This window comes from Capra hircus, chromosome 13 (assembly GCF_001704415.2).
Source record: "Capra hircus breed San Clemente chromosome 13, ASM170441v1, whole genome shotgun sequence".
Taxonomy (NCBI): domain Eukaryota; kingdom Metazoa; phylum Chordata; class Mammalia; order Artiodactyla; family Bovidae; genus Capra; species Capra hircus.
The window spans coordinates 34,098,032-34,113,897 of record NC_030820.1 but is presented as its reverse complement, the minus strand read 5'-3'; the positions used below and the strand labels follow the sequence as shown (position 1 = coordinate 34,113,897).

At 44.7% G+C, this 15,866-nt stretch overlaps 1 protein-coding gene and 1 pseudogene across 2 annotated transcripts in view; both read left to right on the top strand.

Moving 5' to 3' along the window:
- The window catches only part of SVIL (supervillin), a 259,517-nt gene that overhangs the window by 66,829 nt on the left and 176,822 nt on the right, over window positions 1-15,866 (top strand). The window lies entirely within an intron of this gene.
- On the top strand, window positions 6,475-7,878 carry LOC102187689 (annotated as a pseudogene). Its single transcript, XR_001296386.2, has one exon. The product of XR_001296386.2 is annotated as a 60S ribosomal protein L7a pseudogene (transcript).

Here is a 15,866-nt window from a genome sequence, read left to right as displayed (position 1 = left end):
CCCTGAGTTAAGACTGTTTAGAGGAAGGCAGGGCCAGGCATTGCAAGGGCAACAGAAGTGTCTTTCTCGGGACTGTGCTGTCTGCCCTGTTGCTCTGGGGCAGGATTTCTCAAAATGTGTTCCATGGAACACACTTCTCTAGGCTATTAATGCACTGAGGACAGGGCCGTGAAGATGGGTCTGTGCTACAGTGAGTTTGAAAAACATTCAATAACCTTCCTTCCTAAAGAGTCTCAGAAATGGATGAGTCTTGTGACTCTCCATGGGAGTATGGTTGGCAAGGCTCACTGGAGTCCCATGGAGCTCTTCTTACATGGCATCCTAAGTCCAATGTTTATGTGTTCATTAAGTATGTATTAACACCTGCCACGTCCATGTTAGATGCTAAAAGTACAGCAGTAATTGAGGTCAGCAGGGCTTGTATATAGATAGCAAGATGAGAAGCAAATAAGAGCAATTATTTTTTTCCTCTTTAAAAAAATTTTTTTAAATTGGAGTATAGTTGCTTTACAATGTTGTGTTCATTTCTGCTGTGCAGCAAAGTGAGTCAGTTATATGTATGCATATCCCTCTGTGTTGGATTTCCTTCCCATGTGGGTCACCATAGAGCACTGAGTAGGGCTCCTTGTGCTGTATGGCAGGTTCTCCTTAGTTCCCTATTTTACATATAGTATAAATATACTAGTGTGTATACGTCAGTCCCAGGCTCCCGACTCATTCCACCCCTCCTTCCCCCGTTGGGGTCTGTCCATTTGTTCCCTACATCTGTGTCTCTATTTCTGCTTTGCAAATGGGTTCATCTATACCATTTTTTAGATTCCACACATATGTGTTAATATAGCAGATGTTTAAGAGAATGGTCTGAGGAGTGAGGGGTCTGGGTTTGAATCCTGAGTGCGCCACTTACAAACTGCATGAACTTGAACCAGACACTTAACCTCTCTTTCAATGTTGACATCTATAAAATGGTGATAATAGTGTCCACCTAGTGAGGTTGTTGTGAGGATTAAAATGATGAATCCGTGCTGGCAAATACTAAACCTTATGCAAGTGTGATCACAATGAAGGATAATGGCTGAGTGTGTTGGAAGTTGTGTGACACGTGTCTGGGGAGGAGGCGATGGTGGAGCGGGGTCTTGGAATAGGGTGGTCCAGCTCTGCCTTGAAGCAGAGACCTGTAAAGAGGAGCAGCATTGAGCTGTGGAGACGGTACAGGGAGCGAACACAGAGGGAACACAGTTGCACACAGGCCTGTCTCATGCACAAGGAGAAGGGGATAAGGCAGAGGGTGAGAAGGTTAGATAGCATGACGGATTCAATGGACACAAATTCGGGCAAACTCCAGGAGACAGTGGAGGACAGAGGAGCCTGCCTGGCATGCTGCAGTCTATGGGATGGCAGAGTCAGAAACGACTTAGCAAGCAAACAACGACAGCGGTCTCATGCAGGGAAATTTGGACACGTGTTGTGCATACTAATTTGGTTCACAAATTCTAACACCTCTTTAAGATTAAATAAACAACAGCAAACTAGACTCGAAGCAGACTTCAACCTAGAAAGAGCACCTGTGAGAACCCCACAGCTAACTTCATACTTAATTTCAAAGGACTGAAAGCTTTCCACCTGAGGTCTAGATCAGCTTCAGAAAGGTTGTGGGATACAAGAGCATTATGTCTAATGAAACAATGTACATGCCTTAATTTTAAAATGCTTTATTGCTAAAAAATACTATCATTGGAGCCTTTAGCAAGTCAGTATCATTTTGCAATAGTAACATTAAATGTCACGGATCACAGATCACAATAACAAATATAATAATGAAAAAGTTTGAGATACTGCAAGAATTACCAAAATGTGGCACAGAGACACTGTGAGCAAATGCGGTTGGAGAAATGTTTCTGATAGACTTGCTCAACAAAGGGTTGCCACAAAGCTTCCCTTAGCATTAAAAAAAACAGCACAGTATCTGCAAAGTGCAGTAAAGTAAAGCACACCAGAACAAGACGTGCCTGTACTTAGGAATAAATGTAAGTAAGGAAGTATAAAACATGCTCATAAAGCTACAAAATATTGAACAAAATTTAAAGTCCCAAATAAATGGAAAAAATTCCCATGTCCACAGATCAGAAGACTTACTATATTAAAACAACAATACTCCCTAAATTGATCTATAGATTCAATGCTGCTGCTGCTGCTCAGTCGCCTCAGTCGTGTCCTACTCTGTGCGACCCCATAGACGGCAGCCCACCAGGCTCCCCCGTCCCTGGGATTCTCCAGGCAAGAGCACTGGAGTGGGTTGCCATGTCCTTCTCCAATGCAGGAAAGTGAAAAGTGAAAGTGAAGTCACTTAGTCATCTCCGACTCTTAGCAACCCCATGGACTGCAGCCTACCAGGCCCCTCCGTCCATGGGATTTTCCAGGCAAGAGTACTGGAGTAGGGTGCCAATGCAGTCTTTATCAAAATCTCAGATGAATTCTTGCAGAAATCAACAAACTGACCCTAAAGTTCATAGAGAAATTTAAGAGACCCAGAATAGCTAAAACAATCTTGAGAAAAAAGCAGAATTAGAAGACTCACCCTTCCTGATTTCAAGACTTAATACAAAGCTACAGTACTCAAGACAGTGGTTCTGGCATAAGGATAGACATTAATGTTTGGAATAGAATTGATAGACTAGAAATAAACTCCTACATTTATGGTAATTGTTTTTGTCAGTGATGCCAAGACAATTCATTGGCAGATAGTGTCTTCAACAAATAGTCTAGGACAACTGAATATCAACACACAAAAGAATGAAGTTGGATCCTACCTTACACTGTGTATAAAAATTACCTCAAAATGAATCAAATTTTTAAATGTAAGACCTAACACTACATCCTTCTTAGAAGACAACATGAGCATTAATCTTCATGACCTCGGGCTAGGCAATTAATTTTTTAAGACATAACACCAAAAGCCTAAGTGACAAAAGGAAAATAGGTAAGTTGGATTTCAACCAAATTAAAAACTTTTGGGATTCAAAAGACACTCTCAAGAGAGTGAAAAAAACCCTACAGAATGAGAGGAAATACTTGCAAATCATGTAATCTAATACCATACTTGTATCTAGAATATATCAGAGAAGGCAATGGCACCCCACTCCAGTACTCTTGCCTGGAAATTCCCATGGGCGGAGGAGCCTGGTAGGCTGCATTCCATGGGGTTGCTAAGAGTCAGGCATGACTGAGCGACTTCACTTTCGCTTTTCACTTTCATGCATTGGAGAAGGAAATGGCAACCCACTCCAGTGTTCTTGCCTGGAGAATCCCAGGGACGGGGGAGCCTGTTGGGCTGCTGTCTATGGGGTCACACAGAGTCGGACACGACTGAAGCGACTTACCGGAAGCAACAGCAGAATATCTAAGAACTCTTTACAATTCAAGAATAAAAAGATAACCTACTTTATAAATGGGCAACTATCTGAAACAGGCAAAGATATATAAATGGCCAATAAGCACATGAGAAAACTTTCAATATCACCAGCCATCACAGAAATATAAATTGAAACCAAAGGAGATACTGCGTCCTACCCTCTATGAAAGATGGAAAGTAACAAGTGTTGGTGAGGACAAGGAGAAATTAGAACTCTCATACATGGCTGGTAGGAATGCAGAATCTTTCCAAGCAGCTACTTTGGAAAGCAGTTTGGCAGTTCCTAATATAGTTAAACATAGATTTTACCTTATGACCCAGCATATCCACTCCTAGGTGTATGCCCAATAGATATGAACGCATATTTCTATATAAAAACATAACATAGAAGTATTATTATTATGTATTTTTTTCAGTTTACTTTGCAATACTGTGTTGGCTTTGCCATACATCAACATGAATCTGCCACGGGTGTACACGTGTTCCCCATCCTGAACCCCCCTCCCACCTCCCTCCCCATACCATCCAGTGCACCAGCCCCAGGCATCCTGCATCGAACCTAGACTGGCGATTCATTTCTTACATGATATTATACATGTTTCAATGCCATTCTCCCAAATCATCTCCCCCCCATCCCTCTCCCACAGAGTCCAAAAGAAAGATGGTAACGATAACCCTGTATGTGAGACAGCAAAAGAGATGCAGATGTATAGAGCAGTATTATTTTTTAAATTTTATTGAAGTATAGTTGATTTACAATGTTTGGTTAATTTCTTCTGTAAAGCAGAAAGATTCAGTTATACATATATATACTTTGTAATATTCTTTTCCATTATGGTTTATCACAAGGTATTAAATAGAGTTCCCTGTGCTATACAGTAGGACTCTATTGTTTGTCCATCCTATATATAACAGTTTGCATCTTATAGCAGTATTATCCACAACTGCCAAAGAATGAAAATAATCCAAATGTCCATTAACTGATGAACAAACAAAATGTTGTGTATTCATATGATAGGATGATATTCGACTATAAAGAGGCATGGAGTACTGATCATATGATAGGATGCTATTTGACTATAAAGCGGCATGGAGTACTGATACATCCTATGACAAAGATGAATATTGCAAATATACTCACTGAAAGAAGCCAGACACAAATGTATTATATGATTCCAGTTATATGAAGTTTCCAGAACAGGCAAATCTATAGAGACATAAAGCAGATTAATGGCTGCCCAAGACTGGATTGTTGTAGGGGAAATTGAGAGTGACTGCTGATGGGTATGTGGTTTCCTTTGGGGGTGATGAAAATGTCTAAGACTGATTTGATAATGGTTGTACAGAATATATGAAAATCCATTGACTAGTACACTTTTAACTGGCGAATTGTATGGTGTGTGAATTGTATATCAATAAAGCTTTTGTCTATAAGGAAAAAGAATGTTTCTTGGAGGTACAGCTGTCAACACTGGTGACAGCTGAGTTTTGGGGAGTGAGGACTAGGAGGGCAGAAAGCATGACTCCCAAATCCTAGCAGCTTCTGAGGAGAGGAAAGACTGGGGGAAGGAGGGTTTTCTTTGTTTTTCTTTTTGCGTTTGTTTGTTCATGAGGAAGGCCAGCTTTGAGACTTGAGATTTCTGTTGTGGACATATAAAGTGAGGTGCCTGTTGAATATCCCAAAGAGGTATTAAGTAGATAGTTGAACATGATGCCAGAACTCTGAGGAGCAACTCTTGACTATAGATGGGATTTAGGTAACAAGTAAGTTCATCTGAAAGGATGACAACAGAAAGAGTTTGTTCATGAGGCTCAGGTTGGGATGGGGTAGAGGGGAGGCAGCCAGCCAAGGAGGCAGGAAGTGGGAGAGGGTGGGGTCCTTGAGCCCAGGTGACCAGGATGATGGTAGTTCAGAGGTGGGGGCCCCAGACCAGAGTGGATTGAGAGGGGCTGTGCAGAAAAGCAGTGGAAGCAGTGAGGCAGCTGTTTCTAGAAATTCTGATGAGCCACACTCTGGGGGAAATTGCTCCCGGATCATTTCCTGCTTGGCTGAAACACCAAGTGCTGGTAGAGTTTGAGGTCATCTCTTCTATGGGGCCAACTCTTACAGGTGTAATTTCTGTATCTGGGACACTACCCATTGTAGGTAGAGGTGAGGCAGGAGGGTGGTGCTGGGCTGGAGTCCAGAGAAGGGTCCTCAGACTTTGTACTGTTTGTCCTCTGATGATTTTGATTTTCTTTTATTATTTTGATTGGGAGAAAGCTGAGAGAATGATTTTATTGACATGATTTTTTTGAAATTTAGGTTGAAATGTTTAAAAGATCTTTTATTTGAGCTGGAAAAGGTGTGGAGAAAAGGGAACCCTCCATCACTGTTGGTGGGAATGTAAATCAGTACAGTCACTTTGGAAAGCAGTGTGAAAGTTCCTTAAAAAACTAAAAATAGAGCAACTGAGCAACAACAAGAGCTACTATATGATTGAACACTCCAATCTCTGGGCATATATTTGGAAAAGACAAAAACTCTCCTGTGAAAAGATACATGCATCCCATCATTCATAGCAGCACTATTTACAATTTGCCAGGACATGAAAGCCACCTAAATGGTCATCGACAAATGAATGGATAAAGAAGATGTGGTCCATATATACAACAGAATATTATTCTGCCATAACAAAGAAGGAAATATTGCTATTTGCAGCAACATGGATGGCCCTAGAGAATATCATATTAAGTGAAGTAAGTCAGAGAAAGACAAATATCATATGGTATCACTTATATGTGGAATCTAAAAAAATGATATGAAGGAACATGTTTGCAAAGAGAAATAGACTCACAAAGAAAACAAACTTATGGTTACCAAAGGGGAAGAGGGTGGGATAAATTGCGAATTAGAGATTAACAGGTACAAAATACTATATATAAGAGAGATAACCAACAAGGCTCTACCATATAGCACAGGAAGTGATATTCAATATCTTAAAATAACCTATAATGGAAAAGAATCTGAAAAAGAATAGATATATGTATATGTATAACTGAATCGCTTTGCTATAATGAGAAACTAACCTAACATGGTAAATCAACTGTACTTCAATGAAAAGTTAAGAAAGTTGAAAACAAACAATATTCATTTGAAATCAGATTAAAAAGAAAAGACATCCTACAAGCTTTTGTTAATTGAGTCCATGGAGGTCTTTTTAGAGCAAAGTCCTGGCTGTGCCTACATCACTGCCTCACAGCTCTTCAGACATTAGTGGATCCCAACTTTGGGGCTCCCAAGACTACAGCCGATCCTGAAGTGAGGTGGAGGGAACAGGGTGATTTTCTCAAAAGGTGCACCTAGGACTGCCTAAGTCTGGTACAGTTTCGTAAGCCTATTTATCGGAATGCCACATGAGCAGCTGGACTTTTGAGGGTGAAGAATGAGTGCATTTCCAGGCAGGTCATCCTTGCACACAAATCACTAGCAGCTAGAAAGCCTCAAAGGTGTATGAACCGTGGGCCTTACCATTTGCATCAGTGCGTTCTTTCCCCAGTGCTCCTTTATTCATTTAGATTGTGTGAAAGCAACTGTTTAAGACACATGGTCCGCTCTCTACGCCAGCCCTTCAAGATGCCGAAGGGGAAGAAAGTGGCCCCAGCCCCGGCCATGGTGAAGAAGCGGGAGGCCAAGAAGGTGGTCATCCCCCTTTTCGAGAAGAGGCCCAAGAATTTTGGCATCGGGCAGGACATCCAACCCAAGAGGGACCTCACCCGCTTTGTCAAATGGCCCCACTACATCCGGCTGCAGCGGCAAAGGGCTATTCTCTATAAGCAGCTGAAAGTGCCTCCTGCAATTAACCAATTCATCCAGGCCTTGGACCAACACACAGCTACTCAGCTGCTTAAGCTGGCCCACAGGTACAGACCAGAGATAAAGCGAGAGAAGAAGCAGAGGCTGCTGGCCCGAGCTGAGAAGAAAGCTGTTGGCAAAGGTGATGCCCCCACCAAGAGGCCACCTGTCCTTTGAGCAGGGGTCAGCACTGTCACCACCCTGGTGGAGAACAAGAAGGTGCAGCTGGTGGTGATCGCTCACGATGTGGATCCCATCGAGCTCGTGGTCTTCCTGCCCGCCCTGTGCCGCAAGATGGGGGTTCCCTACTGCATCATCAAGGGCAAGGCCCAGCTGGGGCGCCTGGTCCACAGGAAGACGTGCACCACCTTAGCCTTCACACAAGTCAACTTGGAGGACAAGAGTGCCCTGGCCAAGCTGGTGGAAGCCATCAGGACCAATTACAATGACAGATACGATGAGATCCGTCATCACTGGGGAGGCAGTGTCCTGGGGCCAAAGTCAGTGGCTCGCATCACCAAGCTGGAAAAGGCGAAGGCCAAAGAGCTGGACACCAAGCTGGGCTGAGTGTACACTATTGAGTTTTCTGTACATAAAAGTAATAAAAAAGATTCTTAAAAAAAAAAAAAAAGACACATGGTCCTTCAAGTAACAACCTTCTCTTGAGAACTTGGACTATTCCTTAGGCTGTTAAGCACTTTGGATATTCTGGGCAAACATCATGTCTCGAGACCATGATTAAAGACTATGCATTTTGGATGAGCCCAAGTGGTGTTTATTTTCTCTTTTACAAGGCAGGGGTGGTGGTGGTGGTGTGTGTGGGGGTGTGGGTGTGGGTGGGTGGGGGTGGGGGTGTGTGTGTGCGCGTGCGCAGCCCTGCACACTTTGGTAAGTCGGATTTTTAAAGTTGTATCTGACTTCTCTCAGCTCACATTTCTGCCTTTTCTTATATGGAATGTAAGTGGCTGATCATAAAACCTGTTTTAAAGCCCAGTGTTTCCTAACTGGCTTGGCATGATAGGAGAAAATATGCTGGTTTTTCAAGCTCTGCTAAAAGCCTTCTTGTAAGGATTTTTTCCTTGTATGTGTGGTTTGAAAACTTATTTTGATGTGGTTATTGTTTGGTTGTATTTCCTTGTGCATGTAGAGGGCGTGCAGTTTAGGGATTTTGAGGGAAGAATTTTTCAGGGTTACTTTCATGAAAACAATCTTCTTCTGAAAGAAGCATCTTTGTTCTCAAGCACAGATCCACAGGGTTTTTAATTATTATGGGAAATCACTATCAGGAGTTTGCCCTACTTGAGGAAATCACCAGCTTCAAAGAAACCATGAGTCCAGAATCTGTTATTTGTTGTTTTTTTTTTCAGCTGTCCTCTGCCCTGGGTTTAGAGATCTCTACTAACTTCCACTTATGGGACAGTTAGAGTCTGGTTATCTGGAAGGAATCATTTGAACCTTAACCTGTCATTTTGCCTACAAGGCCGGGCTAAAGGGCACTGTTGATTATCTTGATCTTAAAAGAGCGAGAGATGGTCAAAAGAGAAAGCCTTGGTGTGCTCCGCTCACCGTGGCCCCTGAAAACAGCCTGCCCTGGTCCCTCATCATGCTCAGGTCTCGAGGTCAGTGTCCAGGTGTCTTGTAATCATTTGCAGGTGACCAGACTGTGTTTAGCAGGTGCTGCTGACAGCATTTCAGATCCATCCATGGAGGAAAACTGATTCCATTTTCTCTGCGCAAGGGTGGGTCTGTGCAAATAACTTTGTTTCTCAAAATCATCTTGTTTGCCTTGGGCTGCAGCCAGACCTCTCATGTGAGTGGTGTGTGCTGTGTCACAGACCTCAGCCCGGGAGCCTGAACTTTGCTTTGTCCATCAGATCAAGGAGACGGGGTGTGTACGAAGCCGGCAGCTGGCCCTTGGGAGACTCCAGGGGGCCAAAAAAAAAAAAAGGATGTTCGTGAACCTATGTAGACAGAACCTTTGGGCTGATTTCTCTGAGGTTTGGGACTCTAGGTAACAGGAAGAGAGGAGAAGCCAGGTAAGGACTTTTGGATTTTCTGAGATTACTCCATTTGGCTGCATTTAGAAGCCTCGTTAGCATTTCACGGGCTGGTAGGGGCCTTGTGCTCTTTTCTTGGTGGGGTTGGGGTGTGTGTGTATGTTTGTATATGTTTGGTGAGGGGAGTGGTCTCTGCTTTTTGAATGTTGATAATGTACTTAGGTTTGGGCATTTTAGCTAACAATGCCACTAGTTTGACTGTTTAAGTAAAAACTAGGGTTCTTAAAAAAAAAAAAAAACCTGCTGTCCTACTACCAAAAACCTAGTACTGTCTGGCTTTCTCTGCAGGAAAAATAAACAAGTCCATAAAAATCCTTCAGGCATTATTCTTTGTGATCTTTTATTCAATCCGATTTATGATGAATGTCTTATTTCAAATAAAACTTAACCATCAAGCAGGAAACAGTAACTGTGGAAGAATATAAATACACTTTTGGACTTCTCTGTACCTTACCTGGTCCCAGACACACACAAACATACACAGAGACATATATAGACATATACACACAGAGACAGACACACACATGCCCTCATAGACACACAAAGAGACAAAGACGCACGCACACAGACATATATACACCCTCCTTGTAGTCTGATTTAAAAACAGTAGGTAGCAAGCATCTTGAAGGGCAAACAGAAGGTACAATATAATCAAGTAAGCAGTTGAATCGAAATTGGAACAAGTCTGGACTTTTCACTTTCATTTGGATACTATTACTAACTCTCTCTGCCGGGTTTAGGCTTTTCAAACATTCTTTGGCCCTGGGAGGGAGTTGTATAACCATAAAACTGGAGAATCCTGGCCCTAGAATAAATGTTCCTTTAAAAACCCCAAGGACAGAAAATTGAACACAGCTGTGTAAGAGAAAAAGTAGGGGGGGAAAAAAGAAAGTGGAGTGATGGTTCAGGGCTGTGGGCGCCCTGACCAAGTTTCCCAGGGCGTTGGGGCTGCGGTTTCTGGGTGGAAGCTGGGAGCTCCAGTGTTCTTTCTGAAAGTTTCAGGACAAGGTCAGGACCTTCCTTCAGCGAGGTAGGTTCCTGTGATGTGGTGCAGAGTACATCCTGGTTGGTGGCCTGTGTTGTCTTGGGCATAGTCTTTTGTTTTCCCCTGAGACCATTGGGGTTTCCGGTCACTTGCTGAGAAGCCATTATTCCACAAACCTCCCAGTTTCTACTTAAAATTAAACCTCAGAGCCTAAGCAGTTGATACTGGAATTAGAAGATAAGACAAGAGTTTTGAGCCACAGATTGCAGCTCCTCTGGCCCCTCAGTCACGGAATTTTCCAAACAATGATGAGACTTCCAGCGTGTGCCCTTGGGATGAAAACCATGCTGTCATCTCTCTGATGTTTGCTGGGTGGGTCCGCTTGTTTGGTTTATAGACCCCAGGAAGCCATGCCTGTGGACCCCAGCCTCTGTGCAGCCTGGGATTAATCACTTAGCTCTTTGTCAGACCGTGTAATGATGATTCATGCGTCTTCCTCTACAAGATTAGATTACTGTAATTTTCATATCCTGGACTGCCCACTGGGGATTTGAATTAATACTTGTTGGTATAGAAAGCAGGATCGTGTTTCTAGGGAGAAAAAAGCCAAGCTTGCCCACTTGGCCATCGGCAAAAAATATTTAGGGAGGGCCCTGTTAGCAGTGTGATTCAGGAAAGCAATCCTGTCTTCAGGGCTCACCAGGCAATTAGCTTACAAAAAGGCCTGCAGACCAGGCCTCCCGGTGCTGGGAGCCCAGGTGCCATGGATTTGCATAAGTGATGCTAAAAGATCAGAATGCACTGAGGCCTTTGCCAGGAAGCCCTGCAGGGAAATCAGGCCTCATCTAATAAGGAAACTCTTCCCCAAAGATTTTGGTATGTGGAGAGGAGGTGAACTAATTCAGGCTTGTGAAACTGTCTTGCTGAAGTGAGCAGGACTGTAATCACAGACTAGAGACTGCGGGGGGAGCAGTGAGGGGCAATGAAAAAACTTTTTTACTTTATAAAAACTCTGTCTGGTACTTTCCCTGTAAAATAGATATTATTCATCCCTCTCTTCCAACAAACATTTTTTGAGCTTTTACTGTGTCTTGAAAGTGAAAGGCACTCAGTCATATCCAAGTCTTTGTGATCCCATGGACTAGTCCATGGAATTCTCCAGGCCAGAATACTGGAGTGGGTAGCCCTTCCCTTTTCCAGGGGATCTTCCCAACCCAGGGATTGAACCCAGGTTTCCCGCATTGCAGGAGGATTCTACCAGCCGGGCACTGTTTTTTCATACTGTCCATGGGGTTCTCAAGGCAAGAATACTGAAGTGGTTTGCCATTCAGTTGGTGATGGACAGAGAAGATTGGTGTGTTGCAGTCCATCGGGTCACAAAGAGTCGGACATGACTGAGTGACTGAAGTGAGTGAGGCACTGTTCTGGGGTACCAGAAATGAAATCATCTACACAGCAGACAAAAATCTCTGTCCTGGTGGAATTCACATTCCCAGGGCACCGAGGTGGGAATGTGGGCCATACTAAGGACTTGGGAGAACCTGGAATAATTCCTAAATAAGCATCATCCTTTGAGGATGTATCTGCCAACATGTTTCTCCTCTCTTTGCTCTGATGCAGTATGTGTGTTCCATCCCACAGATGAGGTCACCAGACATTTCTAATAGAGCCTCCAAAGGGAATTTTCCCCATGCATGCTACTAAGGAGTCCACGCTGGTATAACAAGTCCAGCAGATGACTTTGGGGTCTTTGAAGGGATCGTCCACTCTACACCGAGTCCCTGTTTGAGGGAGCTGAGGTGTGATCCAGGGTTTTTATCTTTATTTCCGGTCTTGCTGTCTCAGAAATACTTCTCACTCCTGAACGCCTGGTGCTGACCCACTTGATCTCTCCTGGATCCCCTTCCGCCATCTGTATTACACTCTTCTTTCTCAGAATTCTCTTCAGTTTTCTCTGGTGACTGTGAGACAGTGCTTTGCCTCAGAGTCCCAGAATCTCAGGCTTTTAGAACCAAACCAGCCCTTGGGGTTGACCTAGACCAGCAATTCTCTGGCCTCTAGACACCAAGCTGTCACCTGAGGCTGTGAAATGAGAACGATCAGAAAGTGAATTCTGTTTCAGAACTTAATCAATGGGTCTCCATATCGTTCCTTTATTTTCTTTTCTTGAAACTTTCCGGTTTTTAGCATCGCCCACCTACCCCAGAAATTCCTCCTCCTGAACTTGCATGCACTCTCAACCCCCACCCAGCCCTGCCCCCGTGTTGCCTGCTCGGTTGACCCCAACCCCGCACCCTGTTCTCCCACGCACCCTGTTCTCCCACGCTTAGACATGTCCAGACAGTGCTCTCCTCCTCAGCGCTGTCACCCCAGCCCCCAAATCAACCGTATCTGGGTTACCTTTAGGGTAGGAAGTCACCACCGTTTGTGCCTCCAGGATCTCCAGCGGGAGCCACAGACACACTTGAAGCTACAACGTGTAGTGGTTCAGCTTTATAGAATTATTGTACTGTGGTTCCGCTTTATTACAGGTTTATTAGGCTTCTGTGGGTTGGCCCAAGTGTGCAGCCATCCCCTAAGAGTTGTGTTTCTGGAGGAGAAGGAGAAGGATCGTGATGCCGGAAACCCAGCGGTGGGCACTGTGCCCCCTCCTCGGGCTGCGTGGAGTTTCGGGGTGTGCAGAGGCCGGGCACGTGGTTACAGAGCAAGCAGCCCTGGTTCTTTGTGTCCTCAGTGCATCTCTGGGGTCTGGGTGTTGCTCCCAGTTCCCCTCTGTAACCGGTGCAGAGATGGACTCTTACACAGCACCCCAAGGAGGACCACAGTGATGTCGTGTTTCATGCAGAAATCAGGGCTGTCCATTCTCTCTTGTTGTTTGGAGTCAGCCAAGGAAACCCACCTCCCCCACCCCCCAGCCCCATTTTTTGATTTTTGATTTTGTGTTGGGATATAGCTGATTAACAGTGTTGTGATTGCTTCAGGTGAACAGCGAAGGGACTCAGCCATACATACACATGTATCCATTCTTCAAACTCCCATCCAGGCTGCCCCATAACATGGAGCACAGTTCCCTGCGCTGTACTGTAGGCCCTTGTTGGTTATCTGTTTTAAATATGCAGCGTGTTCATGTCCATCCCAAACTCCCTAACTATCCCTTCCCCACATCCCTCCCACTGGTGACCATAAGTTTGTTCTCTGTGAGTCTCTTTCTGTTTTGTCGGTAAGTTCATCCGTTTATTTCTTTTTAGACTTTGCATATAAGGGATGTCATATGATATTTCTCAAGGGAACCCCTTTTGGTGCTACGCTTTGTGATGTCAGCCCCCTCATGGAAAGGAAAGAGCTTCTGAGCCTTCTCCCGTGTGCAAGCGTCTCCCTGCACTGCTGTATCATATCCCTCTGAGCCAGTGTCCACACTTGAGAAGCCACCTCTGCATTTCTGCCATGTGATGAATCGACAGCAGTCCCATACTTTTTAATCTATAGCAGCCGAAATAGAGTAGGTCACACTCTGTACATCTCCGATTACTCTCAAGACTCTGAGTGCGGTGTCCAGGAATGCAACGCTGGTCCAGCCCTCTGAGAGGCTGTGTGCCCGCAGCCAGGACTCATAAAACATGGGCCAGGCCTCCCCCTCTCTCCCAGCAAACTCACATTTCATCTGGACCATGAGCCCAGCAGTTCTGCTCCTGCTGCGCGTTTCTCCACACCCATCATTCTTGAAGCTGCAGCCTGGGAGAGAGGGCTTGGCTTGCTCATCTGGTGTTCGAAGCCAGTGACCTACGCATGACCTTGGAGCTCGAAATATTGTCCTCCAAACCAATGAAGCTCTCCGTAAGCTTTGAGAGGGAGAGAGGGAGAGAGAGAGAGAGACAGACAGACAGACATTGATTGATTGATTTAGACTAACTGGGAGAGGGTGCTTTATTGGTTGAAAAATACTGTTAACAACAACAACAAAAAAACCCTTTTTGCTTTTTAAAAATCTACCCACAGTAAAACTTATTTGTCCATGGTCCAGGCAGCCCAAGCTCAGAGTCATGGGGGTGTATTAGTGTAGGTGTTAAGAGATGACGAGGTATGTTTTGGTCTTTACTCACAGATGTCGAAATCCCAAGTTTATGGAGAAAAAGAAAGTGATTCTAAGGCTGGTCCCATCATAGCAGAAACGAGGACAGACTTCAGACCCTGGTGCTTCGTGTTTTCAACCCCTGGAAAGGAGCGGCTTAAACAAATACTTCTCTTGATTGCTCAAGTTCATTGCCATTTAGAAAGCGGAACTTTGCAGAAGGCAGGAGCAGTCAGGTGGAGAATTTTGTTTTACTTTCTGCGTACTGACAGTTCTGGCTGAAATTCTGACGTCCTCCTCTCTTCAGAAATAGGTGCTTCATGGAGGGAAAACTGGACAGTGAGGCTTCTGCCAAAAGCCTATGAGCTGGCTCCACCCACTTCATTCCCTGCCTATAAAGTAAGGAGCCACTTTGTCACTCTTGTCACTTTCTAACTCCAGAGGGGTAGTCAGTGTCCATTGGTTACTGCTGGAAAAAAAAAGAGCATGTCGCTGAATTAAAATTAGAAAGAGACCTAAAGGCATGCCACAGACATTTATTGTGTGTAGGGAGTGACAGACACTGCTGGATTCCATGGATGCAGAGACAGATGGGGCCCCTGCCCTTTGGACACGAACAGTCTAGAGGCTGGAATTCACGGAGCACGTTAGGAAGGGCTCAGCGAGAAGTAGAGTCAGCTGAGCCTTAAAGGATAATGAGGGATTTTCCAAGTGACAAGGAAGGGAAGGCATTCTTGAGACCAGCCTGGATCCAGCCACCCCAGTCAGTGTGGTTTCTGGTGGTCGCCTCTGGGGTGGAGGGGTGCTGGGACATACGACTGAAGAGGTGGGAGGGGCCGAGTCACAGTAGGGACTTCGGAATTACCCACCAGGCCAGCCGCTCTCAACGCCCTGTTTGTCACCAGCACATGGATGTTGTATGCACGTGTCACAGGGGATGTATCCAAATGTGAAGTTGGTCATAAAACGAAACTTGCAATCCTCTTGAATCACACAGCTGTCAGCCACACATCCGTCAGAGTAAGTCACCGCAGATCTGGGTCCATGAGGTCAGCTCTGTTGCTGCTGTTCAGTCGCTCAGTTGTGTCTGACTCTTTGTGACCCCGTCGACTGCAGCATGCCAGGCTTCCCTGTCTTTGACTATCTCCCTGAGTTGGCTCAAACTCATGTTCTTTGAGTTGGTGATGCCATCCAACCATCTTATCCTCTGTCACTCCCTTTTCCTCTTGCCCTCAATCTTTCCCAGCATCAGGGTCTTTTCTAATGAGTAGGCTCTTCACCATCAGGTGGCCAAAGGATTGGAGCTTCAGCTTCAGCATCAGTCCTTCCAGTGAATATTCAGGGTTGATTTCCTTTAGGATTGACTGGTTTGATCTCCATGCAGTCCAAGGGACTCTTAGGAGTCTTCTTGTGAGTCAAGTGCAATTGCCCCAGGATTCATGTGTAACCTGATCCCTTTCCCCTCCTCCTGATGAATATCTACAGGAGGGTGAAAGTGAGTCTTTTGT